At 35.5% G+C, this 21,723-nt stretch overlaps 1 protein-coding gene across 1 annotated transcript in view; it reads right to left on the bottom strand.

Moving 5' to 3' along the window:
- RhoGEF64C (Rho guanine nucleotide exchange factor at 64C) overlaps positions 1 to 21,723 on the bottom strand; it is a 217,703-nt gene that overhangs the window by 151,413 nt on the left and 44,567 nt on the right. The window contains exon 2 of the mRNA XM_073091546.1: positions 14,545 to 14,576. The gene's annotated coding sequence lies outside the window, so the exon portion shown is untranslated. The remainder of the gene's footprint in view (positions 1 to 14,544; positions 14,577 to 21,723) is intronic.

The raw sequence follows: 21,723 nt of genomic DNA, 5'->3' as shown, positions 1-21,723 counted from the left end.
CTTTACGTTCTAGCATAATATACATACGTACTCACACCAAGTAATGTGTACGCCAAAATTATTTCGTCCAAAGCTTCGTCCAGATGTTTATTTCGGACGAACAAATAAACGTTTTGTTAGCTATTTTATCGGATATCGTTATATCGGATATTAATTTCAAAAGAGAAAAAGCAGAAAACTTTCGGAGAGATCCGAAACTTCGCTTCATACCCACACCTGCAGAAAGAGTAAAAAAGAATTGTCTATTGAAAAGCAAAACCAGACTTCCTAGATCGTTATTTGATAGGGAAAGTGTTTGTTACAGCTATATTAACAGTTTTCTGTATGGGATGAATGGAGTGTATGCATGTGTGCACAATACCCCGGACCCACGGTCCGCCGCACACATGCACAAGGCTTGATACGCTATACGAAGATGGCCATATTACCATTACACCTGTTCACTTTTATAGAATTCCAATAGAAAATAATTTTGTGGCATACATAAAAATTACTAGAGATAAAGTTTATGAGTACGTCAATAATTTCAAAGTTACTGCTACTTTCTAGATAGTTATTTATACAACAAAAGTCCGTTTGTTAAATTCCTATCCGTCTTAAAGTTGTCTGTAACGTGTTTCACGGGACTTTCACGCGAAGGTTACTTTATAAGAAAACTTCATACAATTTTCGGGAGTTTGTAGGGAGTAGCGTCGACTATATTTTATCCAGAAAATAGCCGCTGTTTCCGACAAATAACAGCAATGGGAAGGATCTCTGTTAGGTGGAATAGCAACACATCTGTGGCCGATAGATATCATGTAGGATTCAAATTCAAATAAAGATGAAATACTTATCACATTATCACGCAGACAGTGCAGGTTCGGCCGTGGTCTCTTACCATCAGATGAAGTGATACTCTACTATCACATAAACAATAAGTCATACCTTGGTTTTGGAGTCCAGGAGGACATAAAAACGCCCACAATAACAAACGCCAAAGAACATAATGCGTCCAACTGATCTCACAGTGAATGTAGCATATGGCGGGGTTTGCACCGGATCCACGCTCCACTTCACGCACGCAAGGCTTGATATGTGATACCGGTAGGGTTGCATCGACATCGATATATCGATAGTTATACTCAAGATCAGAACATCGCTTGTATCTACTGTAAGAAGGGTTTAATATACCATTATGTATCTAAGGGACGTAACAAACGAGCGAAAGCCTACGATGCACAAAGCATTGCTGGCGACTGCTAGCGACAGTCAGCGACCGGCGATGGTCGGAAAGCGCGGACTGTCGCTCATGCATTAACTTACTGTTTCTCGTATGTTATCTCCCTAAATGTTTGCTTATGTTAATGAGACCTTGATTTCTAGGTACCTTTTGTGGAAAATCATAACGTGGACAGCAATAAAGATGTGATCGTTAACACCATCTACAGTAGGTTCCTATATAAAGGTTATGAGTAGTTATTTGGTCCACCTCGTTAGGAAATACTATACAATATTGTAGTCTACAACATACATACAGTCTACAAAAGTACGACCGCTTACTGCGTGTGTATAACTTGTACTTCAACTGCACTGTACCCTTACCATGAGTTTTTACGTTTTGACAAATATAACTGTTTTGGTATTTGTTTACGTATTTGCCCATACAATTTCCAATCAACGCCCCTAGCGGATTGTATCAGAACTATAATGTCAGTAACGTAACATTAAATGTCTAAATTTATGTTTATGTTTTGTCTGTTTTGTTTATTATGTTAAATTTATGTTTTGTCTCACTTTTTTGCAGACAAAAAGTTCATCGTCACTTGAGCACTTACTTATTTTTATGTTTACTCGGTGGTGCGCTTTCGACAACTCATTCTACTGAAGGAAACGGAACAGAATAATGGATTGAGTACCTAAACGTAACGTATAAAAGTGGGATGTTTTGAAAACTCATGGAATGGGTACTGTTCTCTTTCTCTGCTACTACTCAACTTCGTTTGACTTTTTTAAGTTGTTTCATGAAAACATTGGAACTACGTTAATCTTTACATTGGAAGGTGTGGTAAGACGAATGACATCACTCATCCCAAGTTATTTGTACAGACATATACTTTCAATATTATAATCGCAGGAGCTGTTGAACTCTGTCTTTTCGACCTCTTCCTCCTTTAATTACATAAAAATATACTAAGTATTGATATAATTGAATACAAATAATACTACAAATATCAATACCACTTTACTACCTTCACATAGATATTAAAGTAGAAAAGTAAATAAATCTGACTCCGAGTTATGGCTTAAAAAGGATATAATGGCCTAAGAAATAGCATTTCCTTAAAGGATGTGGACAATATCAAGGAAAAATAAAAGCACAATGAATAGGAAAGGCGTGGGAGTGCTTTAAGACAGCGATGTTATCTGTTATCTGAACACAGCGAATCAGAAATAACAAAGTATTGTACATCTAAGGTATAGAGAATTATTGTCGCATTTATCAACGGAAACATAAAGCTTCCTTCGATTCTTTTTATTTACTAGAATTTATTTTTGATAAGTTTTAGCGCTGTTTATGTCTACATATATGGAGCGTGACAGACGCGTGTTGTGACCATAGATTAGCAAAGATTATTCACTCCTTACAAGAAAATGTAACCAGTTTTAACAATTGAAATTGTCACTGTCATCTATTTTAGTGTTTGTAAAATATTGAAAAATTGTCGTTTTTAGATTATTTACGAAAGAAACGATATTTCTCTGCACTTTTTGTTTGATTTCGTGTTTTTGCACCACTTAACTGCACATTCCGGCATTGTTCCGCGTAAATTACACCATGACAGCCTATAAATGGCTGACACATTTGTCAGCGGTTTAAGCCATTTAATGGCTTTCTTCAATTACAAGGCGGTGAGATATCTATACTTATCTGTGGTTGTGACAGACAAAATATATTTTGCGATACAATGTGTTTTGGACTTGGTGTATTTGTATCTACCGTTACATCCGCGGAGACGTACAACATGGTGTCAAGAAATTGTATAGAATAATATAATGTTGTCTACCATAGCTCGTGGCTATCACGTTTAATTCAGTCCGAGTTTTTATTTCCAAGTAACAGACGAGCAATCCACCTCATGTTAAGTGACTATTGCCGACCATGGACATCTGTAATCAACCCCAGACAAGACCATTCCCCTGAGGTCGGTCACAGATGCGCTGCTAACCCTGAGGACGAAATTGGAATGTCTCCGAAAAATATGTCTCCCACACCACAGCCTTGAAACCAGAACAAAACAATTAATAGGCAGAAGTAAGTGTGGCAGTAGTAACGCCAGAATTGAACCACAGAGGGTCCTACCACCTTCACAAACCATACTGACTTCTTATTTTCCTCTCTACATTTCATATAAACGTATAATGTAATATTTCTGAATTTCACAGATTATCCACAGATGTTTCTTGACTTTCAGCGTCATTTTGACACCTTCCACTACAGAAACACACGAATCTAAGTCATTACAAAATTTCAAAATAAAGTAAGTAATAAACAATTTAATCAGCTTTCTAAATTCTTCAGTCTCATAATTAAACGAACAGTTGGAGTGCATATATAATTAGGTGTAATTCTTCATCATCTTGTCGTTTCGGAGTTAATGGCAAAATCCGAAGGTAGTCGTTATCTCAGATGAGATCCGCTAATGCAATATCGCGGGTAAATTAGACGCTATCAGAGAAATCTTATCCACCCCATTCCATTGAAATCAATAGCTTAGCAAATAACTTACCTTAGATATATTTTGTATCATGAGGTGGTCAACGTACGGATTTGCGATTAAGTACCGGGATCGATTCCCGGTCAGTTAAATGTGTAGACGAACTAAGCATTAAATTTGTAATTAGCTTGGAATTTACAAATACAAAATCTAAATATATAAGTTATAAACGCAAAGGTTTTATGGAAAAATAATAAAGTTATTCAACATTTTTTTTAGAATTTAAGTAGCGTGTGCAAAAGATTGGTCATTAAATATTTAATATGCAAACAAAAGTTAATTACAGATATACAAACTTAGTAATAGTACTAAGTTACTAAGTACTTGTATATAGATACTTAAAGACAAAGACATTTTTTGAGAATTAGATCGAAGATGAAAACGTTTTGTTACAAAATAAGTTACAAATGCAACAAATTTTATAAGGACATAGGTTACGAATTTTTATTTTTTTTTTTTGATATAAGTCACAGATGCAAGTTTGCTTAGAAAATAAGTCGCAGATGCAAGAGGCCAGCCCGTCGTCTTTGACCCGAGAAAAGTGCGTCGCACATAATCCATGTAATAAATTTGAATCACAAAATATGTATATCGGTCAATCTTGATCTGCAGAGCCTTCGATCGTCACAATATTATTCGCAAGAACCAAATATGGGGTCTCAATTAAATTGAGAACGACAAACAACCGAAGGTCGAATCAGTTGCAACACCCGATAGATTAGGGCAAGTCAAATATTTTTGAAGATCCCAGCGTATAATAAGCTGAATTTGGACACACACAGAAACTCAAGATGTGAAAAGCATTCCTTTGAAATATAATATAAAGTAACGTAGGGTAGCCAATATTTTTCAGTGATAAGTCAATATTTTTTAGTTACAAATTTTCAGGGATCATAATATTCAATAAATGCCATTTATATACACGTGTATGTATAAATGACACACACACAGATACACACACACAACAACCCAGACCCAAATCAAATATTCGAGCTAAAAAAAAAGTAGTAGTATCGTTATTAATATAATGAAAATCATAAAAAATATCTTAATTTAAATTAATTTGTACCACAAATATTATTTTCAGATTCTATTATTTAGGTGTAACAAAAATAGTGTAATTCCTAGCATCAACCCTAAAAAATAAACAAATAGCACAGTAATCAACCCTAGCTTCAAGACTCTAGTGTGATACTTGGGTGACGCTACCCACGCTAAAAAATAACATGACAGATCCAAAAACCGTACACTGCATAGTCTGCCTTACACAATCGTAACAAAGGCCAAATTAGCGTCATGTTACATAGTTTTAGTGAAATGGCATGTTTGTGTGACATGACAATGACATGATACATGTATTAATAGGTGTTTCTTATAATATAGAAGTAGGAATAAGGCATGGAGTCCGTAAGGGTGATTTTCCTGTCGCGCGTTTCTACGCCCGCACGCGCGTGCCACACGCACACATGAATAATCCCGCCAAAGTGTCTTTGCGACAAGCCACAGATACTTTGTCATCTTTGAATGCTAGCTTGAAATATGTAAGGTAGTAGAATACTTTGCAGTTCGACTCCGGAGGTACCAGCGCCACACAAATTTCTGCCTAATATCAGTAGTTTTAAGAGCTACAGTAAGACATACTTATCCGAAGCGTTCCAACTTAGGCCTCAAGGGTAGCAACGCAACTGTGCCCGACATTTATCGGGTATAGGTATCTAATCTAATCAGGGGTTGATTACAGATGTCCATGGGCGGCAATATCCGCTTACAATCAGGTGGAATGAATGCTCGTTTGCTATTTCTATATTTTAAAAGAAGTGGTTCGGATTTTCCACCTTCAACAGTGCTACTCGTATTAATAGATAGAAAAAGTTCTACCTCAATCAAATACTTAAACAAAGAAACACTGCTCAAATTACTACCAAAAGCTTTCCAATCAAGTAATTGTAGTCTAATTAACCTGTCTGAATATCATTCAGACTCAAGCTACTGTTCGCGTGGAGAACTAAGCAGAAAATGTATTAAAACTGGAATGGGGCTTCAACCGGCTATTACTGGCGTGAATCCCAATTCAGAGATGAGCTATTAAGGTAATAATGAGGATATTATTTAGACCGTAGTGACTGGTTGCACAGCGAACGAGTAACTATAGGCGATGAACAACTTAGATGTTATGTGAATGAAATCAATGTTTTTAAAATGCCATTTTTCAAATGAATCTTTAAGATTGTTGTACTCTTTGTGGTTCTGGGGTCCTAACCTCATACCTGTTTCTGCCTTATAAGACCTGTGTTCTGTGTTGTGGCTTATATGATGTGGTAAGACAATCATAATTAGTCATTTTATTTATAAGAGCCGTTCGTATTTTCTGCTGCAGGGATTTGCTCAATCATTTGTGTCCAACCTCAAGTAAGAATTTAATCTTAGATCGAGTTGATTACCAATATCCATTGGCGGCAGTAACCACTTAACATGCGTACCCTTTGCTGATTTTATATAATAAGGAACGACCCAATAGGCATGAAAATGCTATTCTAGATCAACGGTGCATAGAAAAAAAAATCTAGTAGCCGTACACTAAGATTCTCTTTAATACGTTTACGTTCGTAAACGCATACTATCGACACAAATAGAACCAGAACTGAAAATAAAACTCATAGTTTAAATGTCTGCATAACCGGGGAACACTCTGACGGACCTGCGTACTGTTACGAAGATCAAAAATAAATTCTATACCGACAAAATCCCTCGCTATCGTTACACGCCAGCGGTGAAACAACCGCCACCATCCCAGACGCCTCACGTATCGTGTTTTCATCATCGCTAAAGGGTCGCTCCAAATTGCTGGTGCTATCGCAAGGACGCAAATGAGAAAGTTCAACCGCCAATCATAAATCAGTTTTATTGCCATGTAATACAACACAAAGCGTAATGATCGATTTTGTATAATCGAATCGAATGGTCGGAGCACGATTCGATTTTGTAAAAATACTAGCTAAATCCGGCCCCCTTCCAATGTGGTTCAAACTGGTATTATCTGGAAAATAACTAATGTTTATGTTCCGAGTCCCATGAGAATTTGGGGTATAAAAGTATATAAAATCACACTTTTATGAAAAAAGACGATTTGTGAAAATTATTGCAATCCATTGAAATCAGTAACGATATATCCAATGCCTTGCCTGCTAAAAAACAACATTTGACAATTTCTGCCTACTGGAAAATTAGATTTATATTCAATAGATTAATGATATTATATTTATAATTATTATAACGGCGTAAATAGAACACAAGTCTTTAAAAGGTGATTAACCAGATCAAACAGATTTACTATAAGACAGGATAGGTAGGAGGGATTCCAGTGCAGTTGAGAACTGTAAGACTTTCCACTTAAAAAATAATGATATATAATATCCCACCTTTTGTCTGTTGTTGTATAAGTAGGTATGGTAGTCAACTTGGCTGTGTGCGAACGTAAACAGAAAGTATTATAAATTGTAGTTACGGCAGCATAAAATATGTCACAAATACAGTATCCAAATAAATCACGAACATACTAAAGCTTAAAGAAACTTCGAAACAGCCTATACTCGTATATAAATATCTGCAAATCGTTGGCTGTTCATCAAGCCAAACGTTCCACTTACAGTTGGACAGTTGAACGTAGCGTGTTCTAAACTTGGTTGCAGATGTTGCTTCAATGCGACAAAAGATGGATGAAATTTCACAATGACCTTACACGTAATTGGAACCGCGGAACCGTGCCATTGCCGCCGTGAGCAAAAACGTAGACCTAATAGAATTACCTCATTCGAATCTATTTTAATGAGATTGCCGTTATCCTTATTACGTAGTATTTTAACGCCCTTTATTAAAATAATAATCATTAATTAGTCTATCAAAGGATCGAAATTGAAAAAAAATTAATAGGCGCATATTGTCAAGTGCCGATCTTAGAAGACAAAACATTGGGTAGATTGATTATTAATAACAGGCGATATAAATAGTATGAATTACGCGTATCTATTCGTAAACTCTGAACGCCGAAACTTTTCCACCGATTACAATGAAATCATTTATTTCATAATATTATGAGTGTGTTTGGTTGGTTCTAGCTTCATAGATATAGTACGTTGGGACACGATAGGTGTCCCTGTTATCATTTTCAACTACAAAGGTATCAAATATTTTTCAAATAAATTAAACTAGTGATTCAACTTTAATTAAAATAGTTATACGAATAATTAATGCCTTGACCCTTACTTCATCGTTAGATTACTTCCTTATCAAGAGCTAATGGCTACTTAATTCAAAATCGATCAACATTAACTCAATCACTGTATTGATAATATAAAATCTTTGCAAATTTATACAAAGGAAACAGTCTTATTCGTCTTCATATATCGTAGTGATGAATCGAAATATTTGAATCGAATTTTCAATCTATATTTAAATAACGTGGTGAAATAAGCTCCAGGAATCCTTCGTGGGAACCCGTGGTCCAGCAATGGAACTTAAAGACGGTTGGAGAATTATAAACATAACACTGCTTTGAGAATTTTTTTACGAACTCTCCGACGTGTAGTTATCGATCACGATAATTTCTAATACGCAAATAAAAATCAAAGATGTGCCTGCCCGCCTGCGTGCCTGAGACTCCAACCTCGAACCCACTGATCTGGCCGCTTCTCAATTCAACCACTAGACTATGCTGTGATGTGTTGTATATCATATCACGGCACAAACGATCACCTTGACGTGCTACATTGATCTAAATATCCTATCAATAAAATGTTATATACTTTCACGGTAGAGTTGCTCCTTTTTGCTTTCTCGCTTATCTTAAATATGCATGAGAGAGACGTGATGACTTCTACGAGTATCGGCAGACGTATAGAAAGCTGATAAGGATTTGCGAAAGCCTTTCAACGCTTCAAACAAAAAGCGCTCGGAGAAATCAAGAGATAATAAACAACTAATCGATTATGCCTATCGATTCAGACTATACTTGACAGCTGTCAAAATGCACATATAATCCTTCATAAATCGACACCGACAATAGCTTAGTTTGATTTATATCGCAATCACTAAATTAATTTTAATGGTCTTGTTGACGAATGTATGTAGAATGGCCTAAGATAAGTCATTAATCAAATATACCTGTAAATCATATGTAAGTGCTGAAGAGCGCATAGTTCCACGAGTGTACTAACTAATACCTATATAAATAATCATATGGCGCGTTACAGAACTTCATGGGTGACCACTAGTATAGCACTAGTGACATACATATGAGGAGACCATCTTTATCATCAGTTATGTGGAGTTGTTTTGCTGTAAATATGCGGCAGTGATCACTTACTATCAGGTACGCGAATCTAAACTTTGCAGAAAACGTCAAGTCGTCGGTCGATTATCCGTGATTGTTGCCATTGAATAACAGTTGTTAAATGAGACTTCATTAGTTTACATTTTTTTTACAATATAGCTACTGCCGCACATCTGTAACCAAACCCAGGTAGGATTAGATATTCCTACCTGAGGTCAACCACGGATGCGCCGCTACCCCTAAGGACTAAACTGGAATGCCTCGGAAAAGTATGTACTCCTTACCACACCCTTCAAACCGGAACACAGCAGTGCTTAACACTGCTGTTATGAGGCCGAAATAGGTGGCGGTGGCGGTGGTGCCGCCCGAGTCAAACCACGAACGGTTCTACCACTTTTAAACATGGATTGTGGGATTCTTCCCACAATCCATGTTTGAAGGTGGTTGTAGCACGGGCTTCTGCCCGTGCCCAACAGTGGTTCATTAAAAGAGTTGCAACCATAATACTGCATATTAGATTCCACTACTCAGGAGAAATCAAGATGAAGTAACACGCTACTTTAATAAAAGTTTTTATTAGAATCACCCATGCAAAAAGGTTTTGAAATTCGAAAGTCGGACCAAGCACAATAGGCACCAATCAAATTTTAGTTATAGTTTCAAAATGGCTGTAATCTAAAAATTGAATAAATTCTTCAAAAAATAATATTTTAATATTTTTAGTAGCTTTCGTCTATTTGCACACTAATGGAATACGTAAGGGTACTTAAAAAGAAAGTATAGAAATAAGAAAATATTATTGTTTTTCTTTATTTTTCCTAAAATATCACTTTTATGTTTGATATTGACAACTATGACGCTGCCCACCACCTGTACTCTTACCATGAGTTTTTACGTTTTGACAAATATGACTGTTTTGGTATTTGTTTACGTATTTGCCCATACAAATTCCAATCAGCGGCCCTAGCGGATTGTACCAGAACTATAGTGTCAATAACGTAACAGTAAATGTCTAAATAGACAAAATTGCTCTTTATGTTTTGTCTCTCTTTTTTGCGAACATGTGAGGCAAACAGAAAGACTTGAGCACTTACTTATTGTTACGTTTACTCAGTCTACTGAAGCAATTGTAACAGAATATTGGATTGAGTAAACGTAAAGTTGTGGGATGTTGTGAAAACTCATGGTAAGGGTACTGATAGTATTTGATTACTGCCTATAAACATCTCTAATTGACTCCATGATGTAAACGGATCCTTGTCAGATCTTATCACACATTTCACAGCGCTGAACACTACCGTTATACGTAAGAAATAAATAGTGTGGTCCCAGAAATATGAAATAATCGATGGTACTGTCGTCGAATCACATAATGCTATACAACATTTACAATTGTCATATACCTCTCTACCCATCACTTTTATGAATACCAGGCTTTATGAACCTTCGAGAACAATTATGTACCTAATTTACTTTCCAGTTATGCACATGTATAAGTTTTTCATTATCACAATAATTTCCTTACTTTCCATGCCGTTATCACAAACATTTGCCAAAAACATATTGGAAATCTGCATACGGTTTCGCTTGTTTGATTGACTGTTTGTCGGGTCATCGTCTGACCGAGACCTCCAGTTATATAATGTTATCGGCTGCGGCGAAAGCTGCAGGTGTGACGGTACGCGGACGGATCTTGATTTTCACCTTTGGACCGGTTCAGAATGATTGGACGTTTAAATCATTATGTTGTTTGTAATTGTTCTAAGATAAGATGCGGGATATAGATGGTGTCCGATTATTATCATATATTATCCTTTATCTAGGCTACCTTTTTCACACAGATTTATAGGCAGCAGGGAGCTTTAGTACCAGATGAACTGCAAGCTTTTTTTTATAACACAGGAGTAGCAGACGAGCATGCAGTCCACCTGATGGTAAGTGGCTACTGCCGCCCATGGACTCGATATTCCCACCTGAGGTCGGCCACAGATGCGCCGCTACCCTTGAGGACTAAGCTGGAACGCCTCGAAAAAGTATGTCTCCCTTACCACACCCTTCAAAACGGAACACAGCAGCGCCTAGCACTGTTGTTATTAGGCAGAAATAGATGTGCTACTTCTATATCATAAAATTTAAGTTAGTTATTAACTTGCACAACATGCAACAGACAAATCATATCTAAACGCACGGCGGCGTATTGGACAAATTAGAACCCTTTAACAGTTCCAAACGCACTAGCCAATACCTATACGCACTAGCCTAGTGTATTACAAAACGTTTTTCCCCTATCATTGCCTTACTACACGTTCTACCGAATTTAGTCACCACACAAAAAACTTCTTAATTTAATATTGCAAAATATAGTCGCTATATAGTCGTAAGATTTCTATATAGAGCAAAGTATTTTTTACACGCGTTTCATACAAATTCATTCAGGTGCGCCTTCTGTATGTTTCTCATTCCATGTTTCAAGGTGTCCAATGTAATGCTGTTGTCAACTTTCGATAATTTGTAATAGGTATTCGTTACGGCGCATCATTCACGATTTCTTTTTTGAAGCTTCTTAATATTTTATCAAAGTAGATTAATAAATACGATACAAATAAAGGTTACTACTAAACTATTCAGATTTAATTTATGTCTTCCTCAGAATCGAAACTCACTTATATGCCAGACATATCGCCATCAAAAATCTCGTAATAAAATCTAAATATTTAAATTGAGTTCTAATTACCCTAACTATATTTGTTAATTTAAACGGAAACATATAATAAATTATTAAATTCATATGAATCACAAGGCCTCCATGATTTAAATTTTAATTTCGACGTCATATTATTAACGAAAATGAATGCTTAATTTTTGCAACACTATGAATAATGCATCGAATTATAATTATGAGGTGTTATCACGGATTCTCACGTTCTTCACGAATTTTAAGTAAAGTTGTTAATGAAATTTAAAACTCGATATATCTATTTCATTAAAATAGGACTTCTCCCACTTTTTTGATGGATATCGTAGGAGTAAAATTCTTTCACCATTCGAAAGCTACATTATCCACGAGTAACATAGGCTATATTTTATATCAAATATATTTGATAAACAGATTTTAAGGCGGTACAAAGTTTGCCGGGTCAGCTAGTATCTAAACATATATAAAAGTTCAATAAATCGTAAGTTCATCTGTAGCGACTTCTCGCTACTCGTCAAGAGATGGCGCTGCTGAATCACGCTATCGAAGTTTTCTAAACATCTTGTATATATACAAGCTCCAAACTGAGACTGTCGGAGCACGGCCGCACCCCGGGCATGATCACGTAGCCCGGCGGGAGATCTCCCTTTGCCAAAGTGGTAACCCCTGACAAGAATACGTCCCTTCTGACCTTCATCGATGGTGGCAACCTCACTCCCTGGATGGACTGCACCCTCACATCACCAGTTCAGCTGTCCATCAGGTTCATTGCAGCGCACGAAGACACGCTTCCTGATCCTGATCCAGCTACTCTCCGGTACTTCAAGGACGGCTCGTGTAGCCAATACTCGCCCTCCTCACTTCGCTCCAACCTCAAGGCCTTGGTTCTCCCTCACATCTCGACTCACCGCAGACAGAGGGCGTTCCAGGGCGCTTGTAAGCTTAGGCGAAGATTTCACAAGTACGGAACAACGAAATCAACTGTATCGACCTCCGGTCTGAGCAGGAGGTGATGTAGCGACTTCCCGCTACTCGTCAAGAGATGGCGCTGCTGAATCACGCTATCGAAGTTTTCTAAACATCTTGCATATATACAAGCTCCGAACTGAGACTGTCGGAGCACGGCCGCTCCCCGGGCATGATCACTTAGCCCGGCGGGAGATCTCCCTTTGCCAAACATCTTTTCTTATATTATTATAGTCTCCCGTTTGTGTCAACGGTAGGAAATTATAAGTATAATTTATAGCTAAATTATCGAGATAAATAGGGAACAGACCAGCCAAATTTATGATAAAAATTACATAGGAGTTATAAAAACATATTTTACGATCGCAAACCCTTTAAGCTTGAAAAACCCTCGCAATTTAGAAATTGCAGATAGCAAATTAAATGTATGAAAACGTGGTAATGTTTAAGCGTTAGTTCGCGAAAATTTATTATATTTTGTATACAATAATACGATGCACAGATGACCTTTTGGAATAATTAATGCTGAATAAATCATGAGCGGAGAACATGGCCGCTGGTCAGATTATATTTTACGCATAAGGCACTTGTTCGCCCGAGAACGAGTCACGCGTAATGAGGATATCATATTCACTTGTCATAATGTCAAAGAGGAGATATGAAAAATATGTTTTTGCTTCATTAAATAATTAGTAATAAATATTGCATAATTAAGTGAAATTTAGGTTTAATTGGAAGAATATAAGATATCAACAACAACAAGCTTATCCACATATGTATATGTACAATTGTACAAGTTCATACTTATAATATGCCAAATTATTTCTTTCAATAACATTTGTATTTTTTTAATTAAAACTTAATTATTAGCATATAAACTAAAACTATAAATAAAATAAGTAGGCCAAATAAACGCCTCGCGGTAATGCAATTTCCTTCATGAAGTGTAAAGTCTATCTAATTCCTACTTAAACTAATTAAAGTGAAATAAAATACTTGCCGCCATATTTCAATGAATACGCCATCTTACTAATACTCCTATAAAAGATGTATCTTGCACAAGTACAATAATGTATTTAACATTAAGTGCCTGCATGTCCGCTACGTCAAATCGGTAAGCGCTTACCGCCTACCCCCTCACGGTAGGACAATGCGACATAATCCTAATGGTCTTGACATTTCGATAAGTCGAAACGACTCGCTGCCCACAGAGACGGACATTTAATTATTTTCAATTATATACGTATAGTGCAAACGGCCATAAAATACACATTAAGGATTTTGCGGTGAAGTGAGTCATCCGAACTAAGTAAAATCCATAGACTATCAAAAGCCTGTCCATAGATTTGTTTCTTTTTTTTCTTTGTCCACAGAATTAACAAAAATGCTAAGAACAGAGACAAATGAAACGAGAATTCTTGTTTTTCATTGACCGTGTATTAATACCTGTATTTCTTCCATGCATGTAATTTTCCGTGTGAGATCATCATGTAAAATACATGCCTGCAGTCAAAACATATTACGTTAGAAAATAAGTATGATTAAATTAATAAGTATATAAGGAAGATATTTTTTTTAAACAAATTACGTTATTGTCTGGGAAGCGAATCATATACGTTTGAAGATTCTATAAATCCTAAAGTGTGTAAAGTATTCTAATCCCACTGAACAGCGTAGTACTTTATACCTCAAGCTTTACTTATTCTAGAGATAAATCAATGCCCAGTAATGGAATAATATTGGATAGTGATGAATTAATCCGGGGATATGGTTCCAAATTAAGAAACATAACATACCTTAATATCCGGTGAACCTTACTGCATGATCTCTGAAAAAAAGAAAATAATATAAATATCATAATACAGTAGTGTTCCCTTTTGCATAGAAAGCTAGCGTATAAGTTATTTATGGGTGTGCGGTAAGGGCCGACCAGTTATACAATGCATTCTAGTTTAGTCGCCAGAGTTGCAATACATCTATAACCGTCTTCAGATACATAGGGGACCTCTAACCAACTCCACTGAGAACTAAGCTGGAATGCCTCGGAAAAGTATGTATCCCTTATGACACCCTTCAAACCAAAACGCAGCAAGACCACTGCTGTTATTGGGCCGAAATAGATGTGGCGGTGGTTCCACCGAAGTGGAAGCACAGAGGATTCTATCTTCAAATATATACAATTATACTTTGAAAAATGTATTATTAAGAACCGCTCTGTTAACAGGTTATACAAAAGCTCCGCCCACGGAAGTTCAAACATTCAGAGCTAAATTAAGTAACGTAATACATATTACTTCAATCGAAAGTGAAAATGCCGAAAGTAAGAGGCGATCAACCAGTTTGATCGGCCATTTTGACAAAATAACTGACGCGCTCACATTACTGGCTTGAAACTTTATTTTCGTAGAAATAAGATTCAAATTGAATAAATAATTTTAAGATGCCTTGTCGCGTAGGTGTGGCGATAGATAATACAACCACTCTTATAATAATTGCAAATTATGCTTTCTTAGATAATTATCTGTTTGTTTATATCTAACACGCAAAGGCTGCAGATAATTGCTAGAAAACCGTGTTGTGTTTTATGTAAATTGGTCACAGTAACCAAAAAATTGTACGTGATTATTATAGTTTTCGCTTTCATTTGAGTTTAAGTTGTTTGTACTTAGCCGTTTGTTCACGCCCGTTATTAATAATCAATCCATCCAATACTTAACTATCAAAGATTGATATTTGACCTATCTATTAGAAATTGTCTAATTTTGACCTTAGGTAGACACAAATCGGACAAACTGATTTATTTAACACGAGCATGAGTAGATACTATCATTAAACCGGAAATAAAGAAGATAAATATTGTAGAATTAACATAATAGAAATTTAAGTCACAAATATTGGTTTAAGATAAAATATCTGAGCCCAAAAAGTACACATATTTTTTAGAACCTTTCTCGATAAAGTAACTGGTAGATTAATGATTGCGTATAATTTCTTTCTTGATGTCTCTGTCTCGTACATATAAAATATATATGTATCTCTTTTCCACACATATTTTCATCTTAAAACAAAGTACTAAAAGTCGTAACTAATACAATTAAAACGAAACCTTACAAAATGTCAATTACGCAAGCAAATCAATTTCATCCCGTACAATGACACCGGATTTAAATTACGAGCGAATAGCGGATACTGATAATAGGCAAGGAAAAAGGTGTACGATTAGTCATAACATGAGTTTAGCATAATCTCAGTAGCAAAATAAGTTTCAATAGTAAATAGTAGTAGTATAGTTTGAATAGGTAAATGGGTATGCCACAATACATTGCGTAAATAATTGTGCATACTACAACCTTGGTATCATTTTCCCTCCTTGTTTCCTTTGTCCTTAAGAAGATTAATCTGCAGAAATCTTCTCGTTAACGCCCTTATTAATAATAATTGGACTGAAAATCAAGCAGATTTTTGTATGTAATAAAATTAAGAAATAACTACGGTTTACACGGTACGGTTCATGGCGTTGATTTCGAAACAGTAATTTCTATTCTGCCTTACTTATTATAACAATAATTATAGAGATCCTGATGAGGAGAACGGGACAAAGTTATTAAAATCGAATATTGTCATCAGTTCTTAATAAGAGTTCCAAATTTTTAATCAATTCGGCCAAAGTGGTTCAAAGTGCGTAAAAATCGATTTCAAAGATTCCGTTACATACAAACATACTTACATACAGGTCAAGCAATCGTGGCAAAAATACTTCCTAGACAATTAATATGATCAATTGATCACTCATAACTTGTACCGTAGTCTACGCAAGGATGACCGCGGGCGTGATCAATGCATGGCGTTGAACTCTATTACTAGACGCTCAGTGAATATTAATGCCTGTGTAATTATCATTCCCATATGCTCTGCCTCGTATTATATACTGTATATGGCATTGTTATGGTTTACGTAAGTGTTAGGATTGTTAACTAACACTTTGACTTGATTTAGTTTTTGTTGTATTACTTGTATTCGGGATTCGACTGGGGGATTATTTCCCTTGTACGGTGAAACGTTATTGTTATTTACCTTACTGCGGAGGGCATTTTTTTCAAGTATACACGCGTAAGAGACAGTACATTATGTACTTGTTGTCTCATTCTTTGGCACGCCCTACACCCCTAACGGCTTGACGAATTTTAAAATGTGAGGTGTCGTTGGATTTCTCTAAATCGTGGTAATGACCTAGGCCGATTTTTAAGTTGTGTGTGTGTTTTTATTTTTATAATAATTACTACGTTATAAAAGACTTTTGATATACCATACAAAGATTCGCGACAAAAGTATTTGAAGAAGAAACTTATTTAGCCAGGCCAACAAAAACGATATCATAACTAAAGGATTGATAAAATAAAAGTTATTTTCCAAAACGACTTCTGATATCGGTTAATCAGAAATACAACTCCGGAATCATAAAACTGGAATCAGATTACAAAATCGCGTTATACCAAGCTATCTCTTGTTGGATTGCATAACGACCTGCTAATGTGTTAACGATAATTGTTATAGTTATCCGTTATTCGTTATCGTTGCAGATAAAACGAAGTCACTTGCGTAACTACGAAGCATTTGTATGTATATGGTCATTGTAATAGGTAAATGTTAACGTGGTTTTTGAGCTACAGGTTTAAGTTACATAAAATATATATAGATGAGTAATATATCACTAAAATATGCTTTCGGTTTGAAAAAATAACGGTATCCGAAGATTGATTGTCTGATTTGATTATATTGGTTGGGTGTTAACGTTTCTATCGTATAAAAACCATTCATTTTTGTACATGAAGGTGGTAGATCCCTTTGTAGTACGAAGGCACGGATTAGCGTTACTAGTTTCGCTTAAAAGTGTATGGTAAGAGAGACATACATATCCGACGCCTTACAATTCAATCGTCAAGAACAGCAACTCATCTACGTTATTCACAGATGTCCATGTAGCAGTGACTACATACCATCAGATGCACTGCATGCTTGTTTTCTACCTCAATAAACTAAAAGAAAATATACTTTAGTAGAATAAAAGTTTCTTAAAAGGAGTTACTAAGCGTACAAGCAGTTGTAGTGCACACACCAGCGTCACTCTTCCTTTCAACTCCACATGTACAAACACATCGAAAAACACCATATGCATGATAATTGCCGCCCGATTTCCATTGACCTCACACGGCGCAAAGACTCTCCATTGTGTGAGCTCGACCGGCTGTAGAAAATTACTTGGAAACCAGTGTCACTGGTGTTTTGGCACTTATTCTTGTATAGAAATGTTGACGAATATGAAGTATTTTCTTTTTTCTGTTTTACTTTTCGTATACTTAGAACAAGCTTATGATTTTATGACTAAAATGTTGTCATCCCCTATTTAGTCTAAAGAGATGCATTTCCGAAAACAATTTAGAGAAATTCTACATTTCATGGATGTAGACATACTTTTTCAATTTACGCGGTTCGATTTCTATCAGTTAGTAGTAAAATCCCATCAAAACTTGTTCAGAAATTTTCAAAAGGGGCCATACAGTATTAAAATTTCATAACATATTGTTTAATGTTTTAGAATCAGGTGATGTATGTCACGTGATCGATACAGGTCCAAAATGGTAGTATATATACAAGGTGTTTGTAGTATCATTAATGGAGTAATATAATTTCAACCGAAAATAGTATTACATTACTAATCAATATTTCAGTTACATATAGCGAGGTCATTGTGATACCTGTCTCGAATCACTTAGTTACATTTCCGCCAAGTAACTGTCAATTCATTTTAAATAAAGAAATAATAAAATAAAATAGCCTTAAATGTTCAAAACAAAACTACCAATAGTTCGTAAGAAATCGCAACCATATAATAAAGCAATAAGACATACGTCACTACACGATAAAAAATATAAAACCACCGTAATAAGGTACCAAATTCGTTGAGACAAGCATTAAATAAGGCATTGCATCAAATTTTCCTTTGTTCACATAATTAAACATTAAACAGACGATAATAAGGTAAAGAGAGTAATATTTAGAAAAATACTAGCTGACACGGCAAACGTTGTGTTGCCATATAAATAAAAAAAATGTTAAGGGTGAACAACCCTTATTTACTCACTTAGTGGTATGAAAAATAGATAGTAGCCGATTCTCAGACCTACTGAATATGCATATAAAATTGGTGAAAATCGGTAAAGCCGTTTCGGAGGAGTACGGTAACTAACATTATGACTCGAAAATTTTATAAGACAATCACCTTAATTGAATCCAATAAACAATCATTACTGTTAATCAATGTAACCAATATTTCACAAAAAATCTACAGATTTTTTAAATCCCCCAACAAATTATAAATAGAGAGAAGATAAATAAGTAGTTGATTTTAATTTAAAATTAAATCTGTTAAATTTTCAAAACTAGTTACACGGAGAAACTTTGAAATCGAAATCATTTTAGGTAATCTAAGCAAAATCAAAATATGACGAGTAACCACAGTCCACTAAGCAGTTACTCGCATCTAATCTGAATTCAAACCGGCAAATGGGAATAGGTATCATCTTGTGGGATTCTCGAAAGTGTTAAATGGTTAATCGGTTTTCTCTCTTGTAAACCTCTATGGCTTTCGTTGAACATACTATTTCTAAAACCAAATGTGATTGTCATTTACTAGCAGAATAAACTTTATGGTATATAAGGGTGTGATAATATCAGCAGACAGTGTTGATATTATCACACCCTTTAAACAAAAAAGCAAGTAGTGAAAACGAAGTGGCTTGAAACTTGCCGTTTCAATTGTAAATTCTTTTCTAAAGTATTGGAAATTTATTATCATTTCTTAAATGGTAACGAAAAAATGTGAAGAAATAAATAGAAGAAAAGAAACAGAAAAGTATGACAGTGATGCAGGGCATTTCAACCATGAAACGTTCTACCTTTAATACAACAGTTTGTCACACCAAGTTGTAATGATCCTTACTAATATTATAAATCCGAAAGTAACTCTGTCTGTCTGTCTGTCTGTCTGGTTGTCTTTTCTTCACGCCTAAACCACTGAACCGATTTTAATGAAATTTTGTACAAAGATAGTCTGAGACCCGAGAACGGACATAGGATAGTCTTTATCCCGGAAATCCCACGAGAACTAGAGATGGCGATCTAAGATCGATTAATCGGAGAATCGATCTTTTGGACCAAAAAGTCGATTATTTTAATCGATATCCTTACTTAATATTATAAATGCGAAAGTAACTCTGTCTGTCTGTATGTCTCTTCTTCACGCCTACCGAATTTCTGTAATGAAATTCTGTACAAAGATAGTCTGAGACCCTAGAATGGACATAGGATAGTTTTTATCCCAGATAGCGATCTTAGATCTATTAATCAGAGAATCGATCTTTTTGACGAAAAAAGTCAATTTTTTTAATCGGTCTCCAGTAATGGATCCTACCTACGTTTGTGGGTCTTTTGGCATACTCTACATAACCACGAGTTTAAAAATATCAATTCTTGCAATCGGAGACAGTTGCAACTTTATTTGTTTATATAGATTTATTGGGATTATATTAGGGGTGGCATTCTTTCCGAAAAAAATCGTTTTTTGAATCGATTCGAATCGAAGTGCAATAAATCGATTCGCAAAAAAAATCGAGGCCCTAAGAATCGATTCTATCTTCGATCTTTTTCGAGGATAGCGAAAAAAAAGGTTATCAGGATCAAACAAATTATGTTTCCGTCAGCAAATCCTTACTTCCTTACTAATCCTTACTAATATAAAAATGTGGAAGTAACTTTGTCTGTCTGTCTCTTCTTCACGGCTAAACAACTGAACCGATTTGAATGGAATTTTGTACAAAGATAGTCTGAGACCCGAGAAAGGACATAGGATAGTTTTTATCCCGGAAATCCCACGAGAACTACAGATCTGAGATCGATTAATTGGAGAATCGATCTTTTGAACCAAAAAATCGATTATTTTAATCGATCTCCAGTGATGGATCGATTCAGTGAGTCGATCTTTCAACCCAGAAGATCGAAATATCCATGTTAGTCGATCATCTATCTATTTATATAAAAATGAATATTTGTCTATATACATTTTATAAAATCGGAAACTATGCATATGATCAAGTGAAGATCTTTTGCAAAGTTGTTGTCCAAGAGCCCACGAAGGTTTGGGAGTTGGTAAGACCGACAGATGGCACCACTGTCATTCCAATGAAGGTACGAATTTTCTGTTTTATGTATGTCATATTATATCTTTAAAATGCGGGCGAAGCCGCGGGCACCACTAGTACAAAATATTCCACTCACGTATTGGTCATATTAGGGCTGCCGAAAAAGAGCCATTCATAATTACTACTTAACGCATAAGTTGAAACTTAATAACAGAGTATAAACATATAAATGTAATAATACTTTCTTTTACAAAACATTTTAGCAGCTTACGTAGTTTTGATTTTCACATTTTTTTACATATAGGCTGCACAAATACGAATTGCAAGCCTCTTGTAACTTGAAGAGCTTAGTTTTGATAGCCCTAACTTACATTCCAATACTTTAGGGCCATCCATATTTACAGAACATTCAAGCAACATGCGTATCTTGCGCAAACAGCCTTAGAACAGTTGAGTCAATACAGCTGTAACGAATATTTTAATTAAATTTATGTAACTAATTGGACCGGTTTTAAAACGTTCTTAATCTTATAATTTTGTCGCATAATAACTCGTTCTATCTAGTTTCAGAAAGTTGTAAGTAAAGTAAAGGTACTTAAAAACCCTTCGCGACACCACTGCACTGGTATCTGTTATATTTCTATCCTATGATAGCAGTTTAACTGTTACTGCGTTTTTATATGGAAGGTAAAGGCCTAAAGGCTAAAGCTAAGGATATGTTAATTGGCTGTAACGCTGTATTCGTAATTAAAAAAAAAGAAAACAAAAGGGGATTAT

Source organism: Epargyreus clarus, unplaced genomic scaffold (genome assembly GCF_041222505.1).
Source record: "Epargyreus clarus isolate Ecla_fem2 unplaced genomic scaffold, WU_Ecla_fem_2.2 ptg000034l, whole genome shotgun sequence".
Taxonomy (NCBI): domain Eukaryota; kingdom Metazoa; phylum Arthropoda; class Insecta; order Lepidoptera; family Hesperiidae; genus Epargyreus; species Epargyreus clarus.
Note: the sequence above shows the minus strand (reverse complement) of the source record. Positions and strands in the feature narration are given on the sequence as shown.